Source organism: Euprymna scolopes, chromosome 13, assembly GCF_053919585.1.
Source record: "Euprymna scolopes isolate OS-2025 chromosome 13, ASM5391958v1, whole genome shotgun sequence".
NCBI classification, from domain to species: Eukaryota; Metazoa; Mollusca; class Cephalopoda; order Sepiida; family Sepiolidae; genus Euprymna; species Euprymna scolopes.
The window spans coordinates 37,629,151-37,645,778 of record NC_136494.1 but is presented as its reverse complement, the minus strand read 5'-3'; the positions used below and the strand labels follow the sequence as shown (position 1 = coordinate 37,645,778).

The window sequence follows — 16,628 nt, the reverse complement described above, 5'->3', positions numbered from 1 at the left end:
AATAATGATCCCATCAAAAGTTATTTAAATTAATAATAAGAATAATGATCCCATTAAAAGTTATTTAAATTAATAATAAGAATAATGATCCCATTAAAAGTTATTTAAATTAATAATAAGAATAATGATCCCATTAAAAGTTATTTAAATTAATAAGAAGAATAATGATCCCATTAAAAGTTATTTAAATTAATAAGAAGAATAATGATCCCATTAAAAGTTATTTAAATTAATAAGAAGAATAATGATCCCATTAAAAGTTATTTAAATTAATAAGAAGAATAATGATCCCATTAAAAGTTAGGAGACACAACTGTAACTGACGTTATTTATTTCCCTTCCATGGTCGGATTATGTGATACATAGGTCAGAAAGTGTGATTTGAAAAGCCAGCCTCCTTTCTGGGCTGCAACAATGCCTGAGCAGCCTCGTCAGTATTCCCTGGTAGAGACGCCTTAGGCAATTAACAACAAACTAATTCCTTCTAAAAGGGAGAAGGCAAAGCATATGCACAGGACCAGAAATACCTCAATCAACAGGGAACAAGGCATTTCAACAATGAATTTATACTTTGTTGGCTTGTTGGTGCAGAGAGAAAATACTTGGCTGATATCATTCAGAAAATAGTACAAGAATTGCAACAATTTTATTTTACACAAGTGGCTGTGCTGCGTCAGCACACACAAGCCGAGTCAAACACAAAATCGAGTACACTCAACATCAAGTACACTCAACATCCTCTTACCATCAACGTTTACCTTGTGAACTCGGAGTATAAGAAATTCCCATATGCACAACACAAAATCACTGAACCCCCCCCCCAAAAAAAAAATATACTAACTAAGGGTAAGGATAATGAGTAAACGTTGGATAAAATGATGGTTTAAATTATTACGAACTTGCCAGGATTCGAACCTGGAATCTTCTGATCCGTAGTCAGACGCGTTATCCATTGCGCCACAAGTCCTGTCTGTATGCCGAAGGATGTTACCGCGACTGTATACAGAGAGTGTTAAATTTCATTGACGTGGGCAGGTAACTTTTTCGACAAAAATGAAACGGCCCAAAACCCTTATTTCAGGCTTTTTGTATGACTCAGCGTTGTTCGTTACGAACCATATAGAGATAAAGACAATGTAGGGGCTCACACTTTTCAGGGAAAAAAAAGAATTTTTCAATTCGGTGCATCCATTCGAAAGTTTTATTGGTATACACACACACACATGAATAAATAAATAAACATTTAGAATTTTATTAATTGTATAGATTACAATCTGATGCATTGCCACTTCTAGGGCGTATCGTCGTCTCTAATCAGTGATATAGGCCCTCTCCCACGAACCATGTTAATTTTTCAGAATCACCAAAAAGTCAGACAATTATTAAACTTTGAGTATTTATTTGTATTATTTGGATTCCTCGGACTACTGTTCTCATCTTGAGTGTCATTTTCACAACGTTTGGTCGATGTAGCCTCCAATCTTCTCCAGGTGTATCCCTTGTCGAACGTGAGAATATTTCTATTGAATTCGGGAATGTGGATATAATTTCGAGCGGAACCCTTTATTTACTTCATGGAGGTAGCATACACTTATTTCATCAGTCATGTAAGTAATTCGTAATTGTATTTTTTAGTCGCCTGCACTTAGAACTGAACCAATTTCATTCTAATCTTACACTAAATCTAAAGATACCTTATAAATTTTATGCTAAAGTTTCCCCTTTTCCAAATACCTCAGCAATATACTGAGATTGAGAGAAGTAACATGTTGTATATAGATATTTCTTACAGCTAAAAAAAGAAAAGAAATTACGTTTCTTTTTCGGAAGTTATGAGTGTCATTTTATAGATACAAACAAAGACCGACACACCATTCTATTCTCTTTTAAGCTGTCACATTAAATATAAGATTTTCTTTTGAGAGAAAAATATTGTTTTAGCCATGTAATTGGCAAGTTTTATTGAATTCCTTTTTTTTTTTTTTTTTTTTTGTAACTTTAATTCAGGTTGTATATTGTTTGTATAGTGATAAAACTGTCACTTGCTCGGATACATAAGTATTAAAAAGAATTGAGGGCTGAGCATAGAAGGAGTGAATGTTTTGGTAATAATTTATTCCAGACTATTTGAATGAGAATCTGGGATAGAGAATTGATTTACGTCAATGTTAACTGCTAATTTATCAAAATCTTTTGGGGTGATTCATTGCATTTCTAAGACAAATGAGTTTTATAAGGATCTTTTCATGTGATGAAGCAAGGAACAAAAATATAATTGTCACATTTTATCTGTACATTTTTATGGAAAATGTGTAAAATGATAAAGAAAAATGTGAGAGACGTATTAGAAATGGGGTACAGGAATACCAACAATAAACGAGTAATAAAGGTGTAGACAATCTATCTATTATATATATAAAAGTGAACGTGTGTGTGTGTGTGTGTGTGTGTGTATGTGTCTGTGTACATTTTCCCACGCAATAACTCTGTCAATTTTAAGTCTACAGACTCGAAATTTGATATACAGGGTACTGAGATTTTGGAAAATCTCTGTAAGGGGGTCATAATAGGGATCAAAGTTAAAAAAATTGACCGCTTTTATTTTCTTTGTTCAACAGGCTGAAATGCTAGCATATCTATAAAAGTGAAAGTGTCTGTCTGTGTACATTTCCCTACACAATAACTCTTTCAATTTCCAGTCAACAGACTCGAAATGTAATATACAGGGTACTGAGATTTGGGAAAATCTTTGTAATCGGTATTCGGCCAGAAATTTGTCTGTTAAGGATCAAAGTTCAATGATTTGACCTTTGAGAACTCTACCAAACTCCTCCGCCAATTTTGGGTATAAACACTTGAAACTTTAGATAGAGGTTACTTGGACATGGATCTAACTTAATAACTTGATTTGAGCCCAAAACAATAAATGTTAAGGGGTCATAATAGAGGTCAAAGTTAAAAAAAAAATTGATTTCTGCGGTCTCTACCAAATTACTCAGACAATTTCTTGTCTAAACATTTGAAATTTTACATAAAGGGTATTCAAACATAGGGCAAGCTTTTGAATCTGTTTGCGTCGAAAATTTGAGCTACCAATATATAAATGTATGTATGCTTGACTGTCTGTCTAAAACTTTCGACAGAGACGATGAATTTTCACAAGATCAGTATCGTTTTTAAGTTCGACCCTTCAGACGACAAATACCGAAAAATTGGCTAAAAACATTAATTTCTTCACCCTCAACTGGGCACTTTTCTACAGGAAGGGGTCGCTTTTTTCGTCGATATTTTCGAAAGTTATCCCCTCTTTTCGATTGTCTAGCCTTAATTTAATCCTACGTCACTTCCGGTTTGGCGGTGGTCGTAAGAGCAAAGACGTCTCTTTTTTCCCGTTTTTTCCTCTTTTGCGGTACGGGTTCGAGTCTGCCATCCTACTACCACTTCTTTTTTTTGTTTTGTTCAACATACATCTCCAAATACCCCGGTAACGCCGGACACCCATGCTAGTTTTTTTTTATAAAAGTTAATGCGATTAGATTATGGGAAAAGCTAAAAGACTTCTAAAGATACCTACTGCTTTCTGAGGACGTGTGGATTTCAGATGTTATCAAGTCTACGTTATTAGTGAAGACAGATAGAAAGGGAGAGGAGGAGTCACATGGCTGATATTACATCGTTCTGATCTAAGTGCAAGATATTCTTATTTATGCATATTTTTGCATTGTCCATTCAATCTCTATGTTTAACAACAAAAAATGCTACTTTATTAAAGGTGAATTGCATATTTTAGATAAAAAAGCAGAAAAGGGGAAATTCTGCGAAAGTCAAAGTCATAAATCAACAAGGTTATGTTTAAAATAATATTTATTTGAGATAGACTTGAAAAATTTTGACTTATCGCTAAGATACGCTCATTGGAAAATACTAAAGACTTCACGGGGAGGGGTTCAGACGGATATTCATTCACTTAGCGTAAAAGAGGAATAAATTAGTCACGTGACCGGGCTAAATTTAAGATGTTAAATATCCTGTGCTTATCTTTGTATTGAGATATGTTACATAATAAATGTCCCCCCCCCCAAACAAAACAGATTCAAGCTGATATAAAAGTTATAACATGTCAATTCATACAGATTATGCCGTGAACTACTACACAAGTCAAACAAACGCTTCGATTTCTTCTATATAGTGTTACGTTGCAGGAGTGGGAGAGATCTATATGACCGTGTTTAGACGGCACTAAAATATGTTGTATTGTCAGGGGTTCTGTATGACATGGAGGGACAACCAGATGTGCGTTGCTATAATAAGTCTCTTTAAACTTATGGGTGTTAACGTTCTGTTATATTATTCGTCTAGTGTGTTCTCTATTGGGTGTTGATGTGTGTATACATAAAGTAATAGTTTACAGGTATCGTTGTCGGTTAGAACACCAGCAAAAACATACCGCAATTCTTCCTTCCATGCAGGCCCTTTCATGCATCCTGAAATTAAAGGTGCTTCTCTCCACTTACTATGTTTGAAGCTATGCAGGTACAAACCTTGTGTACAACTGTTCCGCAGTCAAATTTCTGGTTGCATGAAGGGCGTAAATATGATGCTGCACGTGATTATCAGTAACATTCCGATCTGCAAATAGGCAGATTGAATAATGAAACAATATGCAGACAATGTAAAAAAAAGAAGGGTTAGGGATTAACTAGGTATCTTTTGTTCTGGTGGAAAAGTTATTCTTTCAGATTTAGGTACACGTCCAGAGCCTTTAAGATCGCTTATTGATAATATTGTGCATAATTCTACACATTTTTTGAACAAGATTTGGAGTCACAATAAGTGCTTCAATATGACAAGCTTTGGTATTGAACAAATATATGAAGGAGACTATATATCGACATTAAAGTTTGTCATAGAGTAAGTTTTTTGCTTCTCGTTGAGGTTGGAAAGCCACAATATCTTCAAATACATTTAATTTGTGATGCTCAGTAAAGAGCAACGATGAGATATTACTATTATTATTAAGTTTGATATTGTTCTTAAACTGCAAAGTATGCTTTACCGAGAAAATAAATTCATCCAAATTTAAAGATAGCCATGTGATAGCTTTAAAGGGATTATACATGCTGACAAAACTCCGAGACAAGAAAATGAACGTCGTTGTAATGTTCCTGAGATACATGAGGTTGCTGCTGTAATAGTGGGTTAGTATGGGACATCATTTTGCATCTTAGAAATGTATTGCTGAAAAAAATTGGGCATATGATGCTTTATAATACCCAATCATTTATTGGGCAGGTCCAGAAGGGTATCATATCTCTGCGTAGAAAACAAATCCTTACAAAAAGCAGTTAGTAGTAGGAAAACATTTCATGTGACAATTTATACTGTAACTAGGAGCTTTGAAACAATGGTTACCCTTCCTGGCAACGTAATATTTTCTATAGACAACCAATAGGTTGTACTATATAATAAAATATTTCGTAAGATTTTTAATGCATCAACGTTGAATATTGTAACAGTGTAAAACCAATTTATATTTAGAAATATGTGAATAAAGGCAGTGATTAAGCTATTTTAATCATTGCCTTTATGAAAATAATGTTCCGTAGAGTTTAGAGAATTATGGCTCACAGCACCGGAACTCTTTGCAAAAGGGACTTGTTTCCTTGATCACCGTTTTGTACTATACGCATGCGCGTCTTTGGGAGGTTTACTCATCAAACGTGAGTGAAAAATTTACTCCTTTCCCTTAAAATTTGTTTTTTTTTATATTTAGCAACTCTTGTTGTTTCACGCCGCTTCTCCACAGAACATGCCACAACTTTTACGTCGTCTTCTCTTGGTTTTCCTGTGCTAGCAGAAGAGAAAGCATACCTTTTGCTTCTTTCAAGTAAAGCTGTGTGTAATATTAACATTAACATTACAGAAACTGACCTTTACATTTCAACTAATGAAGCTATTTGGAGAATACTTAACTTTCATATACATGTACATCATCGCTCAATTATTTACCTGTCAATCCATCTAGAAAATCGAGAATAATAATGCAGCAGATAGAGTTGCAAATCCGCCTACAACTGTGACAGTTTTTTTTTTCAATTTGTGTAAAACATACTTTTTTACACGTACACTTTTGTAATTAGAAGTTTGTGCTTATTATGCATGGGACACTCAAAATACAATCTTTAAACGATTATTGCAGGATAGGTCAGTTCTGGGCTATTCGTGTGTTAAAAAAAAACAGAAGTTTTGGGCAAGGTATACACAGTGCATCCAAATCAATTTGAATGCTTCTGTTTGAGACTGCTTTAATGGCCTAAAAGTATCAACAGTTAAATTATGAATACTTATATGGATGCATGTAGTGCATATAGAATACATGACGATGATAACCACTGGGAAGCATCAACAGCTGAATTGGCGCTTTATTTGAGACATTTGTTTCCTATCATTTTGATTATATGTACAGTGTCTTATCCAGCACAACACACATGCACACAAAGAAGCATTTAGTGAAGATTTCCAAGGGAGGAAGTAGAACATCTCCCTAAAATGTGGTATCAGTACTCTATCTTAAGACTTAGCTTAATCTTATATAGATAGATTATTGTGTTAGAAGTCACATACTTTCTGGAGCAATAGAATGATCCAATTAGGTGTCAAAAATTTTCAATATTAAGCAAACCCACTTATTTCTCCACTGTTCCTAATATAAGCATATTTTGCTAATAATAATAATAATAATAATAATAATAATAATAATAATAATAATAATTGAAGATTAACAGAAAATACATTTTATTTAGGCTGAGCTGAAAGGAAGGCAAAATAGCTAAGAATCAGTCTTTACATCTTTCTGTTTGGATTAAAAGCGAGGGAAATGTCTAAAAATTTTGCATATTAGAAATTATGAATCTTTCACTAAAGTGGGGCTGGCAGGTTTGCACCAAAAATCTAGCTGCATGACCAGAAACATTTTAGAATCAGTCACATGTCTCAGGTCTGCATATAGACCTCTCACAGGGCTTGATACAAAGATTCTTTAGAACAAAAGAACAGAGAATAGAAAAGAGAATAGAATAAAAAGGGATAATCTCCAAATGACAGAGGAGGAAATGCTAATCTCATAGAAATTGGAGGAGGGAGTCAGAATTAGAGCTTTTCATAAAAGACCATTGTTTCTAGCAGATAAGGGAGACAACACAGGTCGTGAGACTATATGCAACAGATTTGGGCTCTTTAGGGTTAGCACCCTTGTGCTGAGGTCGACATCCCAACCCTTCCAGCCTGGTTATCCATCAAAATATGTGACTGCTACATTACTCCCTGCTTAGGCTTACTCAGTGATATTTGTCTATTTATATCAAAATATCTGATAGCTACAAATTAAATAGTAGAGGCAAGGATTTTATGTGCCTTCATGTAGCCACTGTTCAAGGCCCATAAATTTAATATATCACTCAAAGAATTTAATTATAATATATTGAGATAAGGCTAGTAAGGAATTAATTAGAACTGAACACCGTCCATAATGTAAAAATGTTAAAGTCTCGTTTTTATTTCTGGAATAATTTCAGTTTCAGTAAAAAGTTCTAATGAAGTGAGATAACTATTATATTAACTCAAGGATAATATCCATTATCTGAACATTTCTTCACACATTATATGAGAAGTTTTATTTTGAAAAAACTCAAAATTGATAAGCTGCAAAAGAAAAAAAATAAGACAATAAAAATATAATCTATAGGTAATTGTATAGACCAGTGGCTATGATCAGTTTGTGTAACTTTGAATAAATTAAAAAAACAGGCAAATGTTTATGCCGATGGTTCCGGTATGCAAATTTGTAGTTAAGATTGTTTACCTGGTTTTCACTGAAACAGGGTTAGATATGACGTCAGTTTAATATGTGGGGGATCCAGCTTTCCTAAGTGGCACTGGAAGGTTATCAAAATAGCAACGATCAGATCAATTGGCATTCTTTGATAAGGGCCCTTCAAACAACAATCGATAAATAATCTCTTCGCCACAAGGATAATGTAATTCCTTAGTAAAACACAGTTTTTAAGACCAAACAGAATCATATCTTGTTTTGATTAATAACTCGGACACTTGAGTGAGTCAGAACTAGGTTTCAATCGACGAGATATATTTCATTACAATTGTTCTAGAAAAGTCAACATTTAAAATGAAATGACACACAAAAATGAATATGTGGAGCAACGTGGTCATGGACCCTAATCCTAATTGAATCTTTTTACTCTCTGCATGGATCCAGTGGAGGTCTGAATGGTGCTATCGTTTCTTGTGCTTTCCATCCTCCTTGATTCTTTATGTCTATTTTGTGTGCTCGGATATTTTGTTTTATATTCGTTTTCTTTTCTTCACATTGGTATTGTTACCATAAATCATCTGCAATTATTTAAAGTAATAATTTTAGCTTATAGGTTTTCCAGGAATGTTCGATGCATGTTGTATTTCGGTCCAACACTAGTTGGTATTCATATTTATTAATAGAATAACTAATTTAGCTTTTGGCCATCAAATATTTAAGATCAACAATAAATAGATTAGTCAGCAATTATTTTTATTGATTCTTATGGCCTTGCAAACTGGTAATGATCAAGAGAAAAACAGTGGTATAATTAGCAAAATGTATGTTTCAGAAGTACACGTCATGAATCTGGGACCATAACTGCCACAAATCCCGGTATTTACTCTCTTCCCACTGCAGAAAGATGTGACATAAGGTCGGAAGATGGAAAGTGTCAAGCCAGCAACTCAAAAAGAGGTGCACTCTGGTCTTTTAAAAATCGCCTGGGAAGCCCCATTAGCATTCCCCAATCGAGGCGCCTAAGGAAGTAAGCAATAAACTTCCTCAACCTCAAAAGAAGGGAAGTAAGGTATTGGAAAAGGGGCCTCCTAGGACTACCCTGGACGAATACCTCAGCCCACTAGATAAAATGTCACCGAAATGACCCAGTTTCTGACAGACTGATTGAACCTCAACTTGCATGCACAAATAAACCCAACCCGACACCAAATGATTGGAGATGCTGCCATGATATTTAGATGTAACTGCATTTATTGTCTCCGGGGTAAGTCTATTTATTCCTACAATGCATAGATCAGCTTACTAATTTAGCAGCAAATATTTATGATCAACAAAATAGATAGTAAAGTAATAATAATAGCAATTTTCTTCTTCGTCGCCTTCATCATCATTTAACATGTCTCTTCCACATCGGATTATACTATATTTATTGTCTCTGGAAACATAAAGTGTCTTTCTTCATGAAACTATCATTTATGTCGGTTTCAATGAGTACTGCTTGAGGTCATATTTTAGTCTTTCTTTACTCTTTCCTCGCTTACTCTGGACCGTGTGTAATTCTGTTTATCTTATCAGAACTAACTCCGGTCTGGGCACATTCAGTCTCAATAATAGGGAGGCAGAACTGTCGTCAAGGCGAACACCACAAATACATCGAACAATAGTCATGCCATTCCTTAGCATCATCAGAAGAACTAAGCTAATAAAAGCCCAGCATACATTCGCATGTAACATGGCACTGCGGATGTAGGAAGAAATTTGACGAACTTGCCTGATGCCCTTCATACCAAGTGACTAATTTCTATACAGAATTATAAACGTTTCACTATCCTGTGATCTTGAAGTGTAAACCCGGATAAATTACTGAACTGTTGACTGGTTTCAGCAAATCCGACTGCTCACATCTTTAAAAGAGAGAATCTCTGATCTGCTGCATGTGCAGGAAAGGGATGCCAACACAAAGACAGGAACACCTGGCAATCAGAAAGAGCAGCAGTTGCGGAAACAATTATGCAAATTATTTCAGGGTTGAACATATTAAACGTACAAATGCTTTCAATCAGTCGATGTTTTTAGATCTGGTTTTACATAGATGTTATTCTTTTCCTTCTGAAGATGATATTTACCTCTAAAATTCAAAGAACATAATACTACAGATACCATCCGGGTGCATCACATTACGTTGTAATAATCAAAGATTGTTGAAATCTTTCAATATTGTCATTTATTATGTTTGCCTTGTCTTGCATCCAATAGTATTAATTCATTTATTGTTACAAAACTGCATTGTTATAACCTTTAAATACAACTCCTTAAGTGTTGCATTTTATTTTACTTTCTCTTCCAGTATCATGTTAGTCGGAACTCTCCCCTCGGTTGAGTGTTCTGTCAGAGTTCAACATTAATGCTAATATTTCCTTTGTGGAAATTTTCATTATGCAAGGCTAAAGTTAAGGGGTTTTAATTTGAATAAGTTCATCATAAATTCCTCCAAATTTCTTTGAGATTATCTGGAGATACTCGAACTGGCCTATGCAAATACAAAAAAAAATATCTGACATTTTAAACATTTTTTAGTTTTACTCATCCAAACAATTTGATCAAATCAACTTTTACATTTTTTATTACTTTTTTTTCAAGATGGAGTATTTTTGCATTTTGTTATCTCCAAAACGCAAAATCTAAACCGGAACAATTTATTCTAAAAAAATCATGATAATTTTAAATGTTATGGCAATAAAAATGGAACTCGTCTAGTTTTCAGATCAATTCAGTTCTCTTAAAAAACTGTAATCTTTTTTTGATTAAATATAATTGTTTGATGATAACTTTAATTTTAATTTACAAATGAAAATAATGGAGAAGTGGTTAACAGTATAATTAGAATAATTTAAAAAACAAAACCTGTACTAGTAATATTTAGTTCATTAAAGCGAGGAAGCATATAGTGAATACCTGCCTGCTTTACTTTGCAATGCTGTCTCTAAAAGAATACTTTTCAAGTGAATTATTAAACTAGTGGAACCCATGGAAATTCCACGATTGTTTTCAACAGCTATCTGTATCATTTACTGGCGATAATAATAATAATAATAATAATAATAATAATAATAATAATTATAATATTTTTCTCCAAATAAATGTTTGTCAGAGTAAATAATATTAAGAAAAAATTGTCTCCTCTTGGTTTGTAACAATATTGGGTTATCCAAAATGTTATCTCACGACTGATGCAATTCTCTATCTATATGTTCCGTCTGCCTGCTTCCCACCTGACTACAACTTGGATATCTTCAAGTCCAACGTTAACAAATTCCTAATGAACCGCCCCCCCCCAAGTAAACACTTCATCAAATCTCCACACTAACGTACTGTACTTGCAATAACCTTTATTCCTGAGTGGCTTCCGGGCCTTGATAAGTTTTTTTAATGTTATCTTTCCATTGTTTTGACTCTCGAGTGTGTATCCGTTGATATCTTATATGCTTTTATATAGAGTGATGTGCTTCTCGGTTGATTAACTGTGTCTAACTGTGTCGGATATATACCTGAGTGTCAAAAGAATGAAAAGAATATTTTGTTGTCACAATCCTAGTAATAAGTCTCCTAAAAGAGAAGTTCTATGGTTGCTTGCATTTAAACCCTTGAAGTGTAATATCAGACAAAGTGCTACCGACATTCGATGTTTGTTTTATTACAGAAAAAGAAAAAGTCTAGAGAAATCTGCATGAAAATATGCCACGTTTATGAGGAGAATGCTGTTCCAGAATGGATGTGCCAGAAATAGTTTTCAATAAGAAATGCTCCTCATTCTGGTCAGCTAAAGATGATCGACAGTGGGTAACTGAAAGCCGTAGTTGAAGGTTGTTGCTTGACAACCAGAAAAATTGTAGACATTCTCAAGATTTCAAAATCGAACGTGGAAAATGAATTGTATTAATATCTGCTTAAACAAAAAAAACAAACGAACGAATCTTTTGACCAATCCAATAATAGTCATTATCAGCTAAATATATTATCTAAATAAATAAAATAAACGTCGCCTTAAAGATATATTTATTTAAAATTGTAGCAACGAGATGTATTAAGTTTATACTCTGACTTATATTTTAGACCTTACACCAAATCCGTTGCTTAGTTCGATGGAAAAACGGTTGAATCCTTCTATCACTAAGACAGTAAACGAGCAAGTACTCTCCAATTCTCTCTCCTCTGATCTTGAGCATGTAGTACAATGGGGAAAGGAGTGGCTGGTTACTTTTAATGCATCTAAAACCAAGCTTCTCTCTTTACATCATCAACATTCTAATCCACATTTGTCATCAATTGAAATGAATGGCTCTCGTCTTCAGGAGGCCTCAAGTTTTGACAAGCTTCTGGGCTTGACCATTACTCCTGATCTTAAATGGAACACGTATATCAAATCTGTTGCCAAGGCCGCTGGAAAAATGGTGGGATCTTTCTATCGATCCAGTAGATATCTCACTGCTGATGCTATTCTCTATCTATATAAGAGCCAGGTACGTCCAAGGATGGAATACTGTTGCCACATCTGGGCAGGAGCTGCTAGAAAGGACTTGTCCTGCCTTGATAGAGTTCAAAATAGACTTCGTAGCCTCGTAGGAGATGTCCTTTTCTCCTCCTTACAACCTCTATCTCACAGAAGAGATGTTGCGAGTTTGTCTCTGATGTATCGTTATTTTCATGGAAAGTGTTCAACTGAGCTTCAATCTATGGTCCCCCCTTGCCAAACTTTCACAAGAAACACTCGTCTAGCTGTAAGCACTATCAGTAGTTTCCCCCACTCTTTATCTGTGCCTAAACCTAAACATAGATTCCATGAACAAAGCTTCTTTCTTAGAACTGCACGCCTGTGGAATTGTCTTCTGTTTTCCTGCTTTCCGGCTGACTACAATATGGTTGTGTTCAAGTCTAAAGTAAATAAATTCTTGATGAGCCGTTCCATATAAGTTATTAAATTTACCAAATTTTCATTACTAATGATTACTATATTGACCAACTTCTACTGTACACTCTTTAACCCTTATCCTTGAGTGGCCTCTGGGCCTTGATAATGTGGTGATGCCTTTGTAAAAAAAAAAAAAAAAAAAAAAAAAAAACTCCAGAAATTATTTCACTCCTGACGAAACCCACTACTTGCATAAGTGTCAAATGTATTCTAAGATAGAGTACGACTATAATGTTTGCGGAGGTGCTGCCTGAAGTACTCTCACTTGCCTTAATAAAGTATAAAATAGACTTTGTAATCTAGTGGGGGATTATCTCTTCTCCTCCTTACTACCTCTTTCACTCAGAAGAGATTTTGTTAGCCTCCATCTACTGTATCATTATTTTCATGATAAATGCTTCACTGAACTGCAATCTCTGTAAAACATCCACAGCAAAAACTCAACTTGTTACAACTGCAGTAAAGAACTCCCTTTCTCTCTCTCTCTCTCTCTCTCTCTCTCTCTCTCTCTCTCTCTCTGTCTCTCTCTCTCTCTCTGCCAAAAATAAAACCGAACTTCTATGAACAAAGTTTCTTTCCTAGAAAAATAGGTGCTGAACTGTCATCTAAGCTTCAACAAAAGTTCTGTGCATTGATTTGTTCTACCTCACCTTGTCCTTCATTTTGCCTTTAACCTTCACCTTGAAATTTGATTGGTTAAGCCGCTGCTGATGTTTTTGCATTGACGAAATGTTGCATCACTCTGCCTATTTACAAGTATTTTAATGGTGGATGCTCTGGCGAACTACTACTAGCCCTTGTACCCCCTCAACATAAATACCCTCGACAAACCCGACAAGCAGCAAAATCCCACCTCTACACAGTAGAGATCCCTAGATGTAAGAAAGTTTTCTACTCCAATAGTTTCTTCCCCAGAACTGCTAGACTTATGAATTCCTTTCCGTACTGACATGCATAAGTTCAAGTGTAATGTGAACAGACATCTTGCTGCTCAACTCCCTACATAGTATCTTTGCAGCTCATGTCCCTAATCAAAATAGCATTGTACCTTGTTTGGGGTGAAAATGTAATAAAAAATTAAAAAAAAAACGTGGGACAAAATATCATGAGCCTGCTTCCTAACCGATTACAAGATGGTCATCCTCAAGTCTAATGTAAACAAATATTGGTACTCATGAACTTATGTTATTGAATAACGTTATTATTTAGAAAGCCATTCTTAACATGGGGATAGGTGGATGTTTTGTAAGTATTCTGTACTTTCACCTAGCAATTAAAAATAAGATATCGTAAAACTTGAATTTAACTTGAAAATACAAAAAAAAATAGCACGGTAATATAAGTGCATAAGCACCCAAATATTTGTTGAGCCGTCCCCTTGAATAATTAATTCCTCTTAAGTAATCTTCTGCTTATTGCACGTATTGTTTCATATCTTCCCATCATGGTAATCATCATCCAACTGACAATCTCTTTACCTCTTATTATCCATGATGTCCTCGTGATAAGTGGTGACCCATGAGACCCCCCTTCCAAAAACTAAAACAAAACAATTACTCATTCTTAACTTAAAAAGAAAAAAAAAACATCAGCAGCGGCTTAACCAATCAGATTTCAAGGTGAAGGCAAAATGAAGGACAAGGCGAGGTAGGACAAATCAATGCACAGAACTGATTAGAGATTAGCTTTTTAATTATCTTTTACTGACAAAATAAAATTAAAATCTAATTATTTGGTACAAATGAACGACAGATCTCATCGACTTTCAAGGTGAAACACAGAGTTAAATACAACTAACAAACATAGCCAGTTATAGAAATGTAATTTATTGTTTTATTTTACTTTAGTTGAAGTTCTCAAAAATCAAGGGCTCCCTTCCTAGGGTTGATCTTTATACGAGATACATAAATATTCGAATATCCCAATAAATCTCCTTTATATCTCAAATGTTGAGTTAGTAAAGAAGTTAAGAATATTCTGCCACCTCGACGTCCATATCCCCCACAAACTTGCTTAGCACCAAAATCACACCCCTTCATTAATGAGATCTCTAAATGCCAGAAAGCTTTCTACTCTAATAGTTTCTCCCCTCCTACAGCTAAACTTTGGAATTCCCTTCCTGCTGCCTGCATTCACGACTGTACTGATATACAGAAGTTTAAATGTAATGTAAACCAACATCTTGTTAATCTTTTCTAGGCATGGTTCCAAGTAGTAGCTCCTTACGTCCAAGTGGCGATATGTGTAAGTAAGTAAAAAAATAATTCCTCTCTTCAATTAACCAGTTAAATATGCTATATTATATCTTTCTTGTGGTCTCTTGGTCTTACTGGATTCCAGGACAAGAATTCCCTTTGTCTGGTGGGGTATCCAGCTTCATGCTATTGAAATAACATCACTTGGAAAAGGTGCACCATTCCTCGTAAATGCCAGTGTGAGTTAACAATACCCAGAAGATATTTGGGCTGCAAATTCTATGTAATTTTAAATATTTAGGGTTTACTTGTAGGAAAAAGTATCTTGACACTAAATTGTCCTGACGACCGCTATACAGAGAGACCGTAGACACACGAGGACAGTGTCTGATAGACATTTAAGGTCTTCGGTATCCATTTCTAATTGAACATTTTAAAAACTGATATGTTTTTTTTTTTTGAAGTTTTCAAAATATAATGTATGAAGCATTGCGTACATTTCTTACAAGTTATTTGTTTCTCTTGTCTGTTAATATTCTTTAAATTTCCTTATTTTACCATTATTTTTTAATTCATCCAATTCCATCTAAAAATGATTTACACTATTGTTGTTGCTGCGGTTTTTTTTATAGGATCAGACAACTTAGTCCATTGCAACATTTCTTTTGAACTGTACAAAACTGCAACTGCAACTTAACAAACATAGATGTTCCATGCATGTGTGTTTAGTTTTACATAATGTAAAACTTCAATTGTGCCTTTCCCACTATCAACGTTACACCGTCCAAAAGTGCCGAAATGACAAAAAAAACTTTAGGAACTCTCAAAATTCTAAAACTTCTCAAAAATCAACTTCTTACATCCTGGGATTTTATGCAATTTCTGTTTCTTTTCACGAAGAGTGTTTATATAGTTTATATAGCTTATATAGTTTATGTAGTTTATATAGTTTATATAGTTCATATAATCTACATAGTTTATATAGTTTATGTAGTTTATATAGCTTATATAGTTTATGTAGTTTATATAATCTACATAGTTTATATAGTTTATATAGTTTATGTAGTTTATATAGTTTATGTAGTTTATATAGTTTATGCAGTTTATATAGTTTATGCAGTTTATATAGTTTATGTAGTTTATATAATTTATATAGTTTATATAGTTTATGTAGTTTATATATTTTATGTAGTTTATATAGTTTATATAATTTATATAGTTTATATAGTTTATATAATTTATATAATTTATATAGTTTATATAATTTATATAGTTTATATAATTTATATAGTTTATATAGTTTATATAATTTATATAGTTTATATAGTTTATATAATTTATATAGTTTATATAGTTTATATAATTTATATAATTTATATAATTTATATAGTTTATATAATTTATATAGTTTATATAGTTTATATAGTTTATATAATTTATATAGTTTATATAATTTATATAGTTTATATAGTTTATATAGTTTATATATTTTATATAGTCGGGTTTATATGCTTTATTAGTTGCACTTTTATCAAATGCTTGCCAAATTATATACACGCTCATATTCTTTCGCTGTGATTGTTGAAATCAAAACAGACGAACTTGTTAAGTCAACAAAACAAGTTTATTTACA

General features: G+C 33.7%; 1 non-coding gene across 1 annotated transcript; it reads right to left on the bottom strand.

The window, feature by feature from the left end:
* Nucleotides 1–894: 894 nt before the first annotated feature.
* Trnar-acg (transfer RNA arginine (anticodon ACG)) lies at nt 895–967 on the bottom strand. The gene has a single exon. It is a non-coding gene; the product is annotated as a tRNA-Arg (tRNA).
* Between the last annotated feature and the right edge of the window lie 15,661 nt (nt 968–16,628).